At 37.7% G+C, this 18,966-nt stretch overlaps 2 long non-coding RNA genes across 2 annotated transcripts; one reads left to right on the top strand and one right to left on the bottom strand.

Moving 5' to 3' along the window:
• Positions 1–253: 253 nt before the first annotated feature.
• On the bottom strand, positions 254–3,921 carry LOC110700075. The gene is made up of 2 exons (XR_002507107.1): positions 3,686–3,921; positions 254–426 (listed from the first exon to the last, which is right to left on the bottom strand). It is a non-coding gene; the product is annotated as an uncharacterized LOC110700075 (long non-coding RNA).
• A 21-nt stretch (positions 3,922–3,942) lies between these two features.
• Positions 3,943–11,071, top strand: LOC110700076. The gene is made up of 3 exons (XR_002507108.1): positions 3,943–4,343; positions 4,759–4,827; positions 10,988–11,071. It is a non-coding gene; the product is annotated as an uncharacterized LOC110700076 (long non-coding RNA).
• The last annotated feature ends 7,895 nt before the right edge of the window (positions 11,072–18,966 follow it).

Genomic DNA, 18,966 nt, shown 5'->3' on the forward strand with positions numbered 1-18,966 from the left:
GACATTAAAAAGCGTCTAGAACTTTTTTTAAGCTTTTTTTTTTCCTTTTATTAAATTATTACCATCATATATACATTATAGTTATTTAAATTTATCATAAATTAAATTAATAACATTAAAATTAAAATAAACAAATATTCTATATAACTAAATCAGATTTTAAAAAACAATAATTAATCAACAATAATAAGAGTGCGTAGTTAATTACCAAATTTATAAAAGAAAACATCAACACAGTTAATAAAAATAATAATAATAAAAAGTCGCATATTATAGTAGCTTGTCCCTAAATAATACATCACTAATATAAATAAGACTAAAAACCAAAACATATAGATGATGGCGTTATAGACGATTTAGTCGCTTGTTTTAATGCTCAAGTGTCCCGGCCTATTCTCTTGTTGCACCTACATTGCCTTTTCCAATCTTCAAAAAAAAAAAAAAACAAAGTATAAATTAGTACATTACACAATGTAGGCTTATACACACACACACACATAAGCTCTGAATTTCACACACTCACAAGCATTTTGAATTTCACACACACACACAAGCATTACATAAACGTCTTTGAGAATGCCAACACTTACAGCAACAATCTTATAAACGTCAGGCTGGTAGTCTTATAACAACAATCGTATAACAGCAGTCTTACACACACACACACACACACACACACACATACACACACAAGCATTACACAAACATCAGGCTGGCAGTCTAAGGGGGATGTCAAAGGATGGGGCCACCTCAGAAAAGAATTGGGGATTATTTAATGCAAATGGGAAGCCAGTCTATATCTTGTGTCTCACTAAGTCTGGGTCTATTTTGTCTAATGATACAACAAACCAGACTAACTGTACTACAAGAGATGGAGCTGACAAGAGGATTGTTCCCCTTTATTACAGGCGAGCCTTGCTATGAGCCTGATAATGTATTTGCTCATGCTACTTATGCTTTCAACACTTATTATCAGAACACAGGAAAAGCACTCAACATTTTAAATAAAGTTCACATTTTTGCTTAGTAATTATACTAGTGCCTGAAGAAATATAAGAGAATCCTAATCATCTATCGAGATAGGATACTATCAAATAACATGTGCACAAAGATGACCTTATAGGACTTGAAAATGCTAATCATTCACATCATAACAGTATAATCAGTAATTAATTGAAAACCATATGTGCATTTTATTTTAAAAAGATCAAACTGCCAAGAAAGAAACATTAATGACTTCCCTCTGAAGACAAGTTTGCTGACATGTTGGAAGCTGACATGATAGCTAAACAAAGGGAAACAGATTGGAAGTTGACATGTTAGCTAGAAAGTGCTGAGAAAAAACAGGACAAAACCATTTGGTTGGATTCAAGCTCTTTAGGTAAAGTATTCATTCTCCCTTAAAAACTCAAGAGCTATTTCTTATGTAATAAATGAATCCCCAAATCTCATTATATTGCTAATCTATTCTATGAACATTATCAGAGTGGCTCACAATATCTAAAGCTGCCTCGATCTTTGCTCTTGGTTCAAGTCTATACATATACATATATGACATTCAATGGCAAGCAAATGTTGTAATGTTAATTACTCCCTTACTAGTGAATTAATGTTAGCTTGTTATAATGAAATAGAGCTGGTAAGGTCACGTGCATAGGCCAATAGCATAATATTGTGATGATGAAACCCAAAACAGGCAAACAACAAGGAAATAAGAAGGCTAAACAGCAGTAAGCAGCAACAACTAGCAAATAGAAAATAGCAACAACAACACAACAACATTATTGAGCAACAACAATAGCAAGGTGGAGCGACAACAGTGTGGTCAACATCCTACAGTAACAACAACTTTGTTATAATTTTGATGTTATTGGTGTTTCGAAGAAACGAGGGATTTTGAGAATTACCAATGAAAAAAATGTATAGATTGGTAGAGAAGCATTCCCAGGACAATACATAGGATATTTCATTCATATACCACACAATTCGTTTCTATTTCCCACTGATCTAGCTCAAATTGAGTCATAAAATCTTAAGTATACAAATAGCAAATTCAGAAGATAAAATACAAGGGAAATAAAGAGCTAGAGAGAGCCAAAATGATAACATGTACATCTATAAAATAGTTATAGCACAATCTGATGACTACAAATTATATGCTAAATATCACGGTTCAAGCACACGACAAGATACGAAACACAAGAGAGATAGACTATGGATAAAAGGACCATCATTAGATGGATAATAGACCATGGTCGGCTAAAGATAGAAAAAAAAAATGACAATGCTGAGCTACTTTTGCTTAACTCTTAGACAACACAAACACATGTAGACAAAACGGAAATCATTCTAAGGTCACCATGATACTAGACACGTCAAGGCTTCATGTAAATGATAAGGAAGACATATTCAACTTCATGAAATAGAGAGCTTGCACCCATAAAGTACTATACAATAATAAGAAAATCATACCACCAGCAAGACGATGATTGATTCCTTTTAAAACTGTTAGGATAAATACCTGAGAAAATACAATTAGAGATAGAGGAGTACTTTGTAGCAACTAGCAACTGCTATCTATATATAGAATTCTCCACTCTTACCTTGCACCACAAACTATTACTTAACAAAAGAAATATCTAGAGTACATATCCAACATGAATTTAACCACTAAATCATACTTCGTAACAACTGCTAGCAATGGATCCTTAGAGGCATGGTTTGCTTAGTTGCAGATTATGTAAACCAAAAACTTATGGTTGACAATATACATAAATATATACCTTAGACTTATACAATTCAATCCTCTGTGACTTGAACAAAAGAAAAGGCAATTCAAGATGAGAAAAGACATTGCTCAAGCAACAAAAACTAGTAGAACAGAAATCTTGAAATTGATTTATGCATTTTAATTGTTACAAAGAGAATATTAAAAAGTTTATGTAGCATAAATTGCAACTTAGTGGATTATTGGAATGTTTTTGTTCTAAATGAAGTATTTTTTCTGCAATGATACCATACTACTTCATTTATTCTAAGTCCAAAAAACATAAAAAAAATATCATCAGCTTAAGCAATTGCAACTATTCTATTTGAAAATCTAATCACTAAGAATATTCAAGAATTTATATATAAATCGCAAGTTATTACACACAACCTAGGGTTAATATCGCAAATTGAATTAATAAATAATAATATCCCAAAAGAAACATGATAATTAAATAAAACCATCATGAGGAACAGAGTGCAAACCTAAGAGGAAAATTGAATCAGGAGCTTATTGAAATTGGAATTTCAACATAAAGGATTAGATCTGATCGAAATTAGGGTCTCCTTTCATATAATTTAGCCAAAACCCCTACAAATTAAGAATTCAAAACAAATAGCCATAACAATAATACAATTGAAACAAAATCTGAAATAAATTTGAAGAAAATACCTTTTTTTCTTTCGGATTTTGAAGAAAATACCTTTATTTCTTTCGGATTTTTCTAGAATTTTATTTGAACAGTAGCACAAAATCGAACTCAATAATATGTATAAACAAACCCGAAAATATCAATTGCTCATGAATCAAACCCATTTCAGACCAAATTTTCGTGAGATTATTGTGAAATAAACTCTATAAACAAGCTATAGGAATCGATTCGAAAAAAAAAATGAAGCCCAAAAGGAAAGGATGTACCTCAATTTTATCGGCAGCGAGAAGACGAAATTAAACACCATTGAAGGCTGGCAGGAAGAGAAAATTAGGCAAGTAAAATTATTGATGAGCGGTGCAAAGGGAACGAATTGAAGATCTGACATTGAAATCCATGATTTTCTTAATCACTTTGCAGAATTTCGTAAGATGAAGGAGAGATGAATAGTTAGGGTTAAGATGTGACAGCTCAAAGAAGTCAAAAGGGTTTTCAAGTTTAGTACTATAGGCGGTTTTATTATTTCCGAAATTTCGAAATCATGGGTAGAGCCAATTAAACTCACGAGCCCTGCACGTGTTGTTCTCAACGCTTATTTATGTCGAAAATCAATCTAGGCGTCGAGAAAAACAAGCACATTAAATTACCACCTGACGCCCTTGCCTCATGTAAGAACCCTCCTCTATATAAGAACTCAATCTTATATAAGAACCAATCTCAGCCGTTTATCAGTTTTGATCTAACCATTTAAAAAGATCCTTTAGTAATGGCATTTTCGTAATTGTTTACAATTTTTTTTTCACCTTTTTAACCAAATAACCTACTACTAAAAGGCTATTCCTTCTCTCTCCTCAGCATCTTCTCTTTCCTCAAAACTCTAGAATACCCAAATTTTATCATCTTCATCAACGAATTCATACTTTGGTAAGCTTATCAATTCTTAAAAATTCTGATTTCATTTTATTCTTTGATATTTACGATTTTTTTTCCAGATTTTCAAGCGGTTTTTTTTATTTTTTTTTTGCGATTTTTAGATGCGAATTTATTATTATTATTACTATTATTATTTTATTTTTATTTTTTTTTTGCGAATTTTCTGTTTTTTTTTTCTCGTACTTTCATCAATTTAGAGTTTACATCTTTAGATTTCTTCGTTTTTATTTTCAATTTGTTTTTTTAATTATCGATTTTTTTTCCAGATTTTTTAAAAATATTTTTGTGAATTTGCTTGAGTTTTCCCCTTAATTTCATCAACTTGCTTGAGTTTTTCTATTTGCTTCAATTTTATTCTATTTTAATTTCAGGTTTCTTTTTGCTAAATTGTGTGTTTTGAAATTAGGTTTTTGCATATTCATAGATTTAGATGATGTTGAGCATAATTCTCCTTCTTGCTCTGTTACTCATTCAGGTAATTTTAACTCTTTTTAATGCTTTAATTTCAATTTACTTACATGTTCTAAACTTTACTTACATGTTCTAAAGTTTCTTTACATTCTCTAAAGTTTTTATTCTATGTTCTAAAGTTTCCAGATATATTCTAAAGTTTACCTATGTTTATTTATATGTTCTAAAGTTTATTCACTTAATTCTAAAGTTTATTGTGTATTTGTCTATATTATAAAGTAATTCACTAGAGTATGTTCTAAATTTTTTCACTTTATTCTAAATTTTATTGTGTATGTTATAAAGTAATTCACTATGTTCTAAAGCAGTTTGTTATAGGTAAGTCCTTGATTTACTATGTTCTAAAGTTTATCCTTAATGTTCTAAAGTTTTCTATGTATTTCTCTCTTTTTGTTTTAATCATTCTAGATCTTTTCAATCTCAATATTTAATTCGAGCGTATTAGGGTAAGTTTATTACATAGTCTCAAAGATAATCTCAGGTTGAGAGTGTATGGTCTTGCATGAATCTTATAGGTTGTAGATGTTGTACATGTTATAATTGAGTCTGATTGTGGGTGATGAGAAGCACTTATACAGAGAAGGTAGCTGTTTTTAAGTAGAGTATAATTTGTTTGGCCGAGAAAAAGAGGTTTTATTGTCTTGAGGATATAATGTCATTATGTGGTTTATATCTTTTGTCTGCTTGCCTACATCCTAGACTGATTTTGTTTATAAGAGCATCTATTTTCTAAAGTTTATCTTTTTATGTTCTAATGTTTTCTCTTTGTGTTCTAAAGTTTATTTTATATGTTCTAAAGTTTTATATTTTATATGTTTTAAAGTTAAGCCAAGGTTCCTCGGGAATGTAGTGTAAATGTCTTATATTTTGAGAAAAAATTAATGGGGCCCTTCTGTTTGTAGTCATTGGCATAGAATCGCTATTATCATATCCACTTAGAACTTGTTACTTTAGTTTGCTAGTTTTAAGTTTATACGATGGATAAGAATATCATACTTCAAGAGATTAGTTCATATGGAAATTGGTTGGTTTGATGAGGCAGAGAATTCAAGGTGCCATAGGGCTATATGCTATCTAGCGATGCTACAAGAATAATGAGTGACTACGTTCTATGTAGTTTAGTGTAGTGTGTGTAAGTAAAGGTTTGGGTTCAAATGTTTATATATATTAGCCTACTAGCTCAATGGGTTGAGCATTGTGCAAAAGCACAAAAGATGTGGGTTCGAATTTGTAGGGAATATTTCAAGCGTTAACCCCTAGCTTGAACCCCACTGTGATCATACACTAAAGTACGGTGGCGTCCAAAAGGGAAGAAGATAGAGCAAAAGAGTCGCCAACAAGTTTTAGGAACTTGTAAACCGTTCACAAGGTGAAGGTTACACCCCTTAACGATCCAAGAGATTGTCAACTCCATAAGGTCTAGAACTAAATAAGGGTTCGGGGATGAAGGTACAAATCCAACCTAAAAGAGATTGAACCTGCCCTAATAATAGGCCTCTACTTTATTCAGATCGTATTCATGTGAGCTTTTTGACTAACATGCGATCAATAGGATTAACCCTAAATCTGTTTATCTATGTTGGTTGAATATAATGCACAAACAAATCTATTATTGGCGATCACTTGAATTATAATCAAATTAACCCTAAACAAGATTATTAATTATCTTATTAAGCGTGATTACAAGTACCAATTCCCTTAAAACATGCATAAAAAGGTGTGATCAAGCAATAACAGTAAATATCAAGCAACATAATAATAATAAATAATCAACATAAATAAAATAATCATCATAACAATAATCAAAATAATAATCATCATAATCATAATAATAATCATGTAATTATAACAATTATAATAACAGTTATAGCAATAATAAAATTATAATCACAATCAAAACAATTATAAAAAAATAATCATAAATCATGTTAAAGCATAATAAAAATAGCAAGATCTTAGGCATGATACTAACAAGATTAATAACAAACCCTAGCATGTCACTAAGCAATAAAAATCAAATCTTTAACCCTAACATGATACTAACAATCATAAATATTAGGAAGAACATAGGAAGCATCGCAGGAATCATAATAAGCATATTTGATATTATAACCTTTTCCCTAAACATGATACTAGGAATATCATAATAACAATTTAAACATGATTTCTACATCATAATATCAATAAAAACCATTAAAATACTTACTTTGATGCCTCATACCTAATTCTAATAACAAAATACACACGTTAGTAACTTCAAGGAAAATAATAAACAAAACAATTAAATTAAATAATTGAAATAGAGATTTGGGACCAAACCCTCAGAAATTAAACCTTTCACGTCTAGGGTGAAGGCAACTTCGAATATGGCTAGGTGTTTCTAGATCCAATGAATGCGGAATTTTGTATATAAAAGACTAGTTTAGAAAAAGGGAAAGAGAGAGATGAATGAATGATTAAGGAAATCTTGATGAGAATTAGCGAATGATTAAAGAGAATGAAAGAGAATTGAAAACTGGTTGTAGGTGAATATAGATGGATGTTGATGAGAATTGGTGAATGAAAACGGAGTTTTTAATACGTTATTTATAGAGAAAATCAGCCAAAAAGATAAAATTAACAAAACAGAGTCTGGCGCACGCAAAACGAGATTGGCGCCAGGCGCCAACGTTAGCGCCAGGCGCCAATGCCTGGCGTTAGGCGCCAATCCTGTTTTTTGACGCGTTTTCTAAAATCAGATAAATTTTGCCGTACAGGAGGATAAAATCGTATCTTTTCCTAAAAAATGTTCTTTGATTTTAATTAAAACTCTGAAAAGTCAACAAAAGTCAATTTATCAATGCTAATTGAATTAGGAATGAAAAGAATCTTCTAGAAGAATCTAAAACCATTCCTAATTGCATAAGGAATGATAAATCATATTAGGCCCTCCCTAGATCATTGGGCCGCATATAAGGCTCAAACCGGGTCCAGTTTGGTAATTTGGCCCTAGATCAATGCCTGCGTTAGGCGCCAATCCTGTTTTTTGACGCGTTTTCTAAAATCAGATAAATTTTGCCGTACAGGAGGATAAAATCGTATCTTTACCTAAAAAACGTTCTTTGATTTTAATTAAAACTCTAAAAAGTAAAAAAAAAAGTCAATTTATCAATTGTAATTGAATTAGGAATGAAAAGAACCTTCTAGAAGAATCTAAAACCATTCCTAATTGCATTAGGAATGATAAATCATATTAGGCCCTCCCCTAGATCATTGGGCCGTATATAAGGCTGAAACTGTGCCCAGTTTGGTAATTTGGCCATAACTTCCTCAATATTCATCGGAATTGGGCTTATAATATATCGTTGGAAAGCTCTTGCCAAGCCCCATCCAACTACACTACTATTGGACCCATATCATGGACCAACCAAACTGGATTGGCTTTTTTCTTAAAATAAGTTTTCAAAAACAGAGAGAAGAGAAAAGAAAATTAAAACTTTCCGCAACACTAAACTTTCCACACTTTCGCTTCATTCGATTATGATTCGACGTGAAAGGTACTCATCACCGGGTTTGGTTTTGGGGAGACACAAATGGGTGTCTACAAAAGCCCCCACTTTGACTGAGTTTGGAGAAACGCAAGTTTCGAAAACAAAAGTCAAAGTATCGATAAGGACAGAGAATGATTCAGAACGTTCTGCGATCCTAAATCATTCTTGTAACGCCGATACCTGCAAACTAGCGTTAGTTAAAACAGATAAAAGAGTTAAAAAAACGCGTATCTTGCACCGTCGGGCACACGTTTATGAAAGTAACCGATTGTTTTGATGACCTCCTGCAAGCTAGAGAATTCCATCCCGCTTAAAAACCGCTACGCCTGTAACTGCTTCCAAATTAGAAGATCGCTTCGCCTGAAACGATCCTCCTCCGCTTTGATATTATTCCACGTCCAAGGGAATATCATCGAAGATTGTTTCACTTGAAACAATCCTCAGTTGTTTGTGACAACTCACCACAATCTAGGGAATGACATCTTGCTGTTTCGATGTTCACTCGTCTCTGAACAAAGTGCTTCTTTTTTCCTTTTTTTTTTTATAATATGTCCACGCGTCTCTAAACTATAGAGCTTTTTTATTATGATATGCCCACGCGTCTCTGGAGCAGAAGAGCTTGATGGAAATGTTCACGCGTCTCTGAACAAAAGAGCTTGAATAATATGCCCACGCGTCTCTGGAGTAGAAGAGCTTGATGAAGATGTTCACACGTCTCTGAACAAAAAGAGCTTGAATAATATAATGATATGCCCACGCGCCTCTGGAGAAAAAGAGCTTTGATGAAATGTCCATGCGTCTCTGAACAAAAGAGCTTTGATGATTTGCCACGCGTCTCTGGAGCAAAAGAGCTTTTGAAAGGAATGTCCACGCGTCTCTTAGCAAAAGAGCTTGTAGGAAATGTCCACGCGTCTCTGAACAAAAGATCTTGAAAAGGATTGTCCACGTGTCTCTGAACAAAAGAGCCTTGATGTTATGCCCACGCGTCCTTGAACAAAGAGCTTGATGGAAATGTTCACGCGTCTCTGAACAAAAGAGCTTTGATGATATGTCCACGCGTCTCTGGAGCAAAGAGCTTTGATGTAGATGTCCACGCGTCTCTGAACAATAGAGCTTCGGTACTTAAGCGTTTGTTGCAATAGTATTCTGAAGAAAAATTTCCGAAGACCAACGTTTGTCGATCTCTAAAGCTCGCCTGAACTTTGCTTCTGCTAAAACCAGTACGTCGGTGTTTCTGTGATGAGCCAATTCTTAGGCGCTTTAAGCTAAGTGAGACGATCTTTCATCAGGTCGACCACTTATTGTGATTGTAATCAAACTGACTACGTGATCAAGTCAAATTGCTTATAGGGGCTAACTGGCGTACCAAGGAACCCGAAATTGATGTATGAGGTCGAAATCACCTTTCTGAGAGGCTTCGAGCTCTGTCACTGCTGAAATATCTCTGGTGCCAGGAATTGGAGTAGGGTCCTCCCTATTTTGCTGCACCTGTATTTATTTTTTACTATAGAACTTTGCCAATCTCTTTAATTATCTTAGGGTTGACCTAAGGTTTAGCATTGTTTGACTTATTAACTTGACACGACTCAAGGCATAAACTTGACTCACTATGATTGACTGACTCGAGGTTGACTCGACTCGAAGTGAAATGACACATGTGACTCATGACCCGTGTGTGAATAGTGTTGAGATCGTGGGACTCGAAAATGCAAAAAAGAAAAAATTTCCCGTCATTTTTATGGAGGGTACCGACTTTCTCCCGAAAAAGAAAGACGCGAAAAAGAATCGAAGTTTTGAAGGTGCATGTTGAATGAGCTTAGTCAAATGTCATTTGATATTATCTCTCGAGGTGCAAGGATTATTAATCCATCCTAGGCTATCTCAACTGTTGACTCAATGATGAAAGTATTTAGATAACTTAGGCACGGAGGCTAAGCACTTCATACTTCGTGATGCAATGACAATTATGATTGATGAGTGAATTGACAAGGCATGCTTCAGCGTTGTGTTAAGATTCCATGACAAAGGGTTCCTAAGGGAAGTATATTTGGTCATGTATGTGTGATGTGTGTGATAGTGACACTAAAGTTAGGCCGCAAGAGCTAAGTGTGTGGGAAAAATATATTGAAAAGAGTCAAATGGTGGTGACTCTTAGGCTAGGTAAGCTAATGATGTAGGGATCAAGCCCCCCAAGTCTAACTCTAAGTGAATAAGGATGAGCATTGGAGATCCCTTGATATGATCATGGTGCAAGCTAAGTGTGTGAATGTGAATATGAATGCATGTTTATTACGGTCTCACCTCGATGTGAGGTTGCCTACGTATCCGTTAGGAATCAGGCCGAACATAGCTCTAACCGAACCTCGCACAAGTGTGTATACCTCAAAAAGGTCTTTTTAAGGGTTGTAACGTGGTTAGGCTAAAGGTTTGAAGAAGAAGGGGATAAAGGCTCAAGACCCTAGATAAGCCCCTAAGGTGTGCAACCTCGCTTTTGAATCTTTATATTTTTATGCTTGAGTTTCTACTCTTTTTTAGCTCTCTTTTATCTTTTGCTTTAGCATCTATTTTATTTTTATAAGTGTGGAAAATCCCGATCATGCGGTCTATCACTCACTTGGCATTCATGTTTCTCAGGCACGGTACCGATCACTCGATAAGAAATGCAATCCGAGACGTGTTCATATCAAAGTTATTTTCATATCAAAGACATAGGAACACATCCCCTTTTGTACACTTTTATTTATTTTTCTTATTTTTGCTATTTTAATGTTTTGAATTACTCAAGCTCTTTTTTAGAATTGCATAAGTTACACACCATCCCATCCCAAGGTTAGGTAGATGTAGGTTGAAGAAAGAAGGGTCTATCGTTAGACGAGGCTCAAAGTGGTTTATGAAGAAAGGATGTATAATTGAAGGGTGAAAGGTAATATAATGTGGCTACAAGGGGTGCCTTAAATCATTGGTACCTTGTGCTTAATTCGACATGGATTTGTTTTTTTTTTAATGCAATATAATGAAATGATCATATGTAAGGAAATAAATGCTCCTTTTATTAAAGGAAAAGAAATAATGATCCTACAAAATAAATCTAAGGAGAATAAAAAGGTGCCTATGCTAGACTTATTGGGGAAAGGGTAAATAAAAAAGAAATAGAAAAAAGAGGTCACGAATCTTGTCGTTGAAGCTCGCCTCTTGTCTTGTATTGTTTGCTTTATCATCACTCGCTTTTCTTGTAAACTGGAAGGTATGGGAAGCTTGTTGTTATCAATCAAATGTTGGATATCCTCCTTTAGCTTCCAACAGCTCTCAGTAGCATGACCCCTACCTTGATGGTACTTGCAGCGTTCGTTTGGATTCCAACTAGGCACTCTCTTCCCAGGCGGGGGATCTTGAAGAGGTCCAATAGGAGTAATGATTCCCTTGGCATGGAGTCGATCGAAAGCATCATCGTAGCTAATTCCAATAGGGGTAAATTCCCTTTTTTGTTGCTTTCGATTACCCATGGCTAGGATCTCACTAAGGTTGAAAGTACCAACACTATTACTAGAATGGTATTTTCGAAAGAAGAAGGATAGTCGTTCTTCTTCCCTTTGTTACTAATCTTGGCCTTCTTGTCGTGCGGAGGAACATGAAGGAGATTTGAATCACTGAAGTCTTGAACACGATCCTTGAGGGTGAGGCCCTTTTCAGTAGTGTGACCGCGACTTCTATGGTATCGACAATAGGAATTTGGATCCCAATTGGGAAAACGTTTTTCAGATGGAGGGTCTTGACTGGGACCAATGGAGTGAATATGACCTTGATCATGTGGACAGTCAAAAGCTTCATTGTAAGTCGTTCCTATTGGTGTGTATCTTTCAATGGTCCGTTTTGCCCGCGGCTTAGGAGCATTGAGTTCTTCATTAAACTCTTGGCGAGAATTTTGTTCAACAGCCATCACCCGGTTTGCTAATCCTTCTACCACATTCAAGAGCATGGCAATGACATCTTGCAATTTTCAAACGTCCTCTCTTAGACTTGACGAGTCTTCCCTGGTATTATCTAAGAAAAGACTTTCATCCTCCCCAATCATGGCCATCTCATCGAGAGAGGTTATATAAGTTGTCTCGATCATGGGCTCTCCTACAGGTGTGATAAGAAGTGATGGATCGAAGGATGCTTGGTCATCTTTGATGGCTAGAATCTCGGAAGTTTCATTTTTATTATTGATCAGATCTTGAATAACTTCTTTGAGTTTCCAACACTCCTCAGTGTCGTGACCCTTTCCTTGGTGATATTTGCAGTGTTTGTTAGGGTCCCACTTAGGTGGCCTGGCTTCTGGAACTGGATCTTTGATAGGCCCTATGGGCATGACTAGTCCTTTGTGATGTAGCTTCTCGAAAGCCATTTCATAACTCATACCAAGTGGAGTGAACACTCTTTTTACCTTTGGATTCGCGATTTAGAGGTGTTCGTGGTATGTACTTCATTAATGGGAGAGGAAGAAGAAGGATGGTCATACTTCTTTCCTCTCGCACCATTATCTTTTAGAAGGTCATCTTCAATGTCAATGCCTATATTATAGACGACTTTGAAAGTATTTAAGTTGTGTTGATATATTAAGTGCTTTGAATACTTTTCTTGGAGATTCTTGATAAACATCCTCACAGACTCCATTTCGGTGGGGACCTCAATCATCTTGGCGGAAGTTTCCCTCCATTTATTAAAGAAAAAAGTAAAGCCTTCATTCTCTTTTTGTCTTAGCATCTCAAGTTGTCTATGGTCGGTTTAAACTTGGATATTGCACTTGTACCTATCAACGAAAGCGTTCACTAACGATTCCCAGGTAGATGTTTTCTCCTTGTCGAGGGAGAAGAACCATTGTTGGCAAACGGTTTCAAGAGATAGTGGGAACAGAGAGGGGAAAACCTTCTTATCGATACCCTTAATGTTCATTATAGTTTCGAAAGCTCTTAGATGAAAATAAGGGTTATCTGTTGCCTTGAATTTAGGGATGTCAGTGGCGTTTAACTTATGCGGAATAAGTTCCTTGTCCAGCGAGACCCTTGTGAACTCATGCCCTGAAATTTATAGTCACTAGATAGCTTGCTTAGACTCTCTTGCATGAGGTCCATCTGTTGTTGCTTCACGGGATCATTGATCTTGAGTGTGAGTAGCTTCAGTGTCTTAGTCACGGTAACTAATTGGTTCCTAAGCTCATTGACTTCTTCTTGAGTTGCCATTATCTTCTTAGCCTTCCTCTTTTGACGAATCAGTTTATCAAAAAGTGAGACTTGAAAAAAGGTGTTGTCCTTGACTAATCGCCCTTCTCTCCTTGACCAAGTACTGTGGAAAAGGAATTTGGGGATATTCATTGTTAATTGTTTGACTCAAGCTTTATTCAACATGTAATGGATGGAGGAAGTGAAGGAAGATTGGAATAGAATGTGAAAGAAGATTTAGATGGAGGGATATGAAGAATTAGGAATAGAATGTACCCCAACTCAAATGACGGAAAAGACCGACTCATGCATGAACCTAAGACATGGTCATGGTGACATATACTCAAAGTGTGTGTTGAGACTAGTGAGTGTAGGTGGTACTTTAAGACTCGTGTCATGACCATGTGGCTAGACTATGTGACTAGACTCAATTAACGACTTGAAAAGGTGTGATTGACAGCGAAAATTAACTGAATTAATTAGCAAACTGGTTAATTAGACTCTAGGTGATGACTCGACCAATAATCCGAACTGTCGGCCAAACGACAGGACTGGCGTCACACTGTGTAGCTTGACGCCAGACGACAGAGCTGTCGCCAGGCGCCACACTCCCTAGTGTGGCGCTACAGCTCATACTTTGGCGCCAATATTGGAGCTTCAATTTAGGACTGTTTTCGGTGTTATTAATCAACTAGGGTATGCCTAAAGTCATACTAGGTCAATTCCGATTAAAATATTACTTTTTTTACTCAAATTAATTAATTAATTAATTAATTAGGCAAAGTTCTTTAAGTCATTAATTTATTTAATCTCAACACAAGTCAAACAAACGGTTAAGAGAAACATAGATCATTTGCACAACAAATAATGCACAATTAGTCAAGTAGGCACAATATGATGCAATGAGTTCGCAACCTAAGCATGGCTCTAGTTCTCTAAAGTTCGGGATATGGTTTAGTCAATAGAGGATCCATGGTTAATTGTCCGGATGCACCGCGCGGAATCCTAACCGTGAAGGGTTGGCGCGAGTGGATGGGACACCTCGAGCTTTAGAAAAAACTCGCTTCCATGGTTTGGTGAATTCAACATTCTCGGATGTACCCTTTGTTGCACAGAGCGTTCAATCAGGTAGATGGAGCATGAATTCCCAGAGGGTTATGTCCATATGTAGAACACATATGGGTTTCAGAATAGTGAGAAAAAATTCAATTAGGAAGTAGGATCGAGTAAACAATACAAAAAACCGGTCGAAATTAGAATGCATATTTCTGGCTGGGTATTGGGGGAGGTTGGCACCAGCAAACAGAGACACAGCTAAATCCTGGCGCCAATGTTGGCGTCTAGCGCTACAGTTGAATGCCTAGCGCCAATGCTCTGGTCATTGACGCTACTTCCCACATGCCTCAGCAGCTTTCTGTGCTCGATAAGATTTTCCAGTTTCGCGCGGTGTTATTTCGGTCCTAGTTGTGAAAGATATTTCTCAAGTTTCCTACGTGTAAAATCCTATGTTTTTAACTCATTACGGATGGTCTTTCCCATGAGATCTTTTTTATGCATATGACAATAATGTTAATCAAAATTACGCACATGAAATACTTAGAACGTTTCGAGTCTCATCCACTCATTCTAAATCATTGCCGAAACAAATTCAGGAATTAAAATAGAAATCCTCCCCAGTGGAGTCGCCAAAAACTGTAGGGAATATTCCAAGCTTTAACCCCTAGCTTGAACCCCACTGTGATCATACACTAAGGGAAGAAGATAGAGCAAAAGAGTTGCCAACAAGTTTTAGGAACTTGTAAACCATTCACAGGGTTAAGGTTACACCCCTTAACAATCCAAGAGATCGTCAATTCCATAAGGTCTAGAACCAAATAAGGGTTTGGGGATGAAGTTACAAATCCAACCTAAAAGAGACTGAACCTGCCCTAATAATAGGCCTCTACTTTATTCTTATCGTATTCATGTGCGCTTTTTGACTAACATGCGATTAATAGGATTAACCCTAACCCTGTTTATCTATGTTGGTTGAATATAATGCACAAACAAATCTATTATTGGAGATCACTTGAATTATAATCAAATTAACCCTAAACAAGATTATTAATTATCTTATTAAGCGTGATTACAAGTATCAATTCCCTTTAAACATGCATAAAAAGGTGTGATCAAGCAATAACAATAAATATCAAGCAACATAATAATAAAAAATAATCATCATAAATAAAATAATCATCATATCAATAATCAAAATAATAATCATCATAATCATAATAATAATCATGTAATTATAATAATTATAATAACAATTATAGCAATAATAAATTATAATCACAATCAAAACAGTTATAAAAAAATAATCATAAATCATGTTAAAGCATAATAAAAGTAGCAAGATCCTAGGCATGATACTAACAAGATTAATAACAAACCCTAGCATGTCACTAAGCAATAAAAATCAAATCTTTAACCCTAACATGATACTAACAATCATAAATATTAGGAAGAACACAGTAAGTGTTTCGGGGTTTTCTGATGTCCTGCGAGAGAGTTAAAATTCCGAGACTGGAACCGGACGCCTGTACCTGCAAAATAAACGGATGCTCCGGATGATTGGAGATCCGCCTCCGACGGTCAAGTTAGTACTTGATTAAGGAGTAATTAATGCGGAAATTAAAGTGATTGGGTCTCTCTAGGTGAGAGAGTTTAATGTGTGTAATCTGCGTTTTTTGCGTAATCCCCCTTAATGAGGATTAAGGGAGGTATTTATAACCTCGGGAAACGTGCTAATCTAGGTTTAGGTTAACCTTGGGCTGATTGGGCTTCCCTCGGAAGTTGGGCCTAGGTGACCGGTTATCCCAGGTGTCATGGGAAGGACACGTGTCGTGTCGTAATTGGTCCATAGTGGACGGATCATTGCTTGACACGTGGCAGACTCCTATTGCCCATGTGACGGACACATGGCGGAACCTGATTGGTCCACTTGTCAGATGGTGGTTGGTGGGGAAAAATCCCTTAATCATTTGCCCCTCACAGGTGGCACGTGACTGGTCACGTGTTACCTGTGACAGGTATCGCCCTGTAACAGGCGACGACCTGCTACAGGTGTCACTCGACGAGAGGCCGAGAGATTCTCCCGCCAAAATTTTGAATTCTGGAAGTGACCCTTCGCCTTCTCACTTCGCCTATATAAAGGAGTGTTGACTTCGGTCATTTTCACGCTTGAAAACTTTGAGAGAACATTCGAACCCCTGAACTTGCTCTGACATTTTGGACCCTTTCTGCCTACCGCCTGCTCTAACAAGCCGACTGCAAAGGATTTTCAGAACTTCATCAATCGTCACTCGTTCAGGTAACCGTCGGTTTCTTACTCTTAATTTTCTCTTTACTTTATTCTTTTTTGAAATGGCACCACGGAAGCACACGAAACGACCTAGGTTAGTGATCAGCCGGTCACCGGGGACGGCTGAATCTAGGACTAGGAGTGCCGCCTGCCCTTTTCTGGACCCATCTTTGCCCTTTATACAAAGTCCGACTGTATCTGTGTCTATGCAGAGCATGATGGCCAGAACAAAAAAGACTGCAAGGATCTCAAACTCTGACGGCTCCTCCCACAGGGTGCCGATTAGTGAAACATCTGACCAGGCGCCAGATGTGGAAGTGAAACAAAGCGGCTTGAAAGCCGGCAGTTCTGAGGGAGGAGTCAAAGTGACCCCTTCCCATTTTACAGTTGACAATTCTACATTCTCTCCTGCTCCTTTTAAAGGAGAGGAGGCGGGCCCCTCCGGGAGAGGGGAGGAGTCGTCCTCTTCGGACTCGTCAGAGGACGATTCCAAGTCTAGCTCTTTTGGCCATGCTTCTCTGGACACAGAAGAGAAAAACAGTCGCCTACAAGAGGCGAGGCTTTCTCACGCAGTTGAGAAGGGGGACGATTGGGCGGAGCCATCCGCCTCTCACCGAGAGCAAAATACCCCCTACTACTGCACGGTACCTCGGAGCCGGATCACAGCCATGCAAGAGAAAGTGGAGAGCTTTATCGCAAACCACACAATGGGCCCCGTCTTTTTAGTGTTCGTGCCGGATCCAGAAGACACAATCGTCTGGCCGGCTGGTACCAGTTATGATGGCGCCTGCTTTGGCTGCTACGAGGCGGCCATCAAGGCTGGGCTGCGCTTCCCACTACGTCCGGCTGTTCAGCGGATCTTGGATGGGTATGAGTTGGGGTTATGGCAGTTAGCCCTGAACTCCTGGGTCAACGTACTCGGCTATGTGGCCGGGTGCGAACTGCACGGGGTGCAGCCGAACTTCGAGGCTTTCGCCCACATGAACTACCTCAGCCGGACCCCTAAGGCAGGCGGTACCGGCTGGTATCAATTGACGAGCCACAGGGGCTACCTCATGACGAGAGGTAAAGCAAACAAATGGAAGGACTGGCGGAGCACCTTCCTTATTATTGAGAGTTCAGACACAGAGCTGAACAAGCGCTTCAACAGGTGGAACAGGAATCCGCCCCTCCTTGCAGGCGGCCGCAGCATGCCGCCTGTTCCCCCCAAGGCTAAGAAAGAGATCCTAGATAAAGGACTCTTCAAAGTAGAGTCGAAGGTGAACTCTACTTCAGGGGTACGAGAGCAAGTACCCCTGCACTGCGTCCCGAGCTTCAAATGGCTCTACGACGAGTACTTTTTGGCCGCCTGTGGCCTCAGCAGTCGGTGCTCAAGAGGTAGCCGGCCTGTCGAATACTCTGTTGTTCCGTGCATTTCTTCTTATGACTTTTATTAACTTTGCTATTTGTTTTTGCAGCGGACGCCATGAGCAAAATTACCGCCTCCAAGATTGCGGCGGCCATGTTGCGGGCCTCCATCATGCAACAGTCTTCAACCGATTCCCCCAACAAGGGGGCACCCTTGGTGGGCTTCGAACCTTTCACCCTCTTTTTGGAGTTGTGTTTATGCATATACTGACTCTTTTCTTCTTTTTTAGACGGGCGCTCCAAGAGCTTCTTCTTCCCAACAGCCGGACCTCAAGGCCCGGAGGACGACTGTTGCGAGCTCTCCTAGTTCTGCCAGGAAACATGTGGCCGCTGAGAAGCAGCCGGCCACTTCTTCTAAAACTCCAGCTGGGCCACCTAGAAGTATGAAATTATCCTTGTAAATTTTAGACTTGCTCCCTTCTTTACTAGGTCTAATCCGTTTGTTTATGCTTGATGCAGCCGGCCCTCAGGAGCCTGACTTGGTCGAGGTGGCCAAGTCTATGATCAAAGTCGTTCCTCCAGCTGAAAGGGAGGCGGTCAGGGGTGTCGGCACCCTTGACCTAGACGGGATTGCAGGGGTCCTTGCTGAGGTATACTTAGCATATTTTTGAGTATTTGAATTCCAGAACGCCTGTTTTCTTTTTTGTTTGGAAACTGACGCC

Source organism: Chenopodium quinoa, unplaced genomic scaffold (genome assembly GCF_001683475.1).
Source record: "Chenopodium quinoa cultivar QQ74 unplaced genomic scaffold, ASM168347v1, whole genome shotgun sequence".
NCBI classification, from domain to species: domain Eukaryota; kingdom Viridiplantae; phylum Streptophyta; class Magnoliopsida; order Caryophyllales; family Amaranthaceae; genus Chenopodium; species Chenopodium quinoa.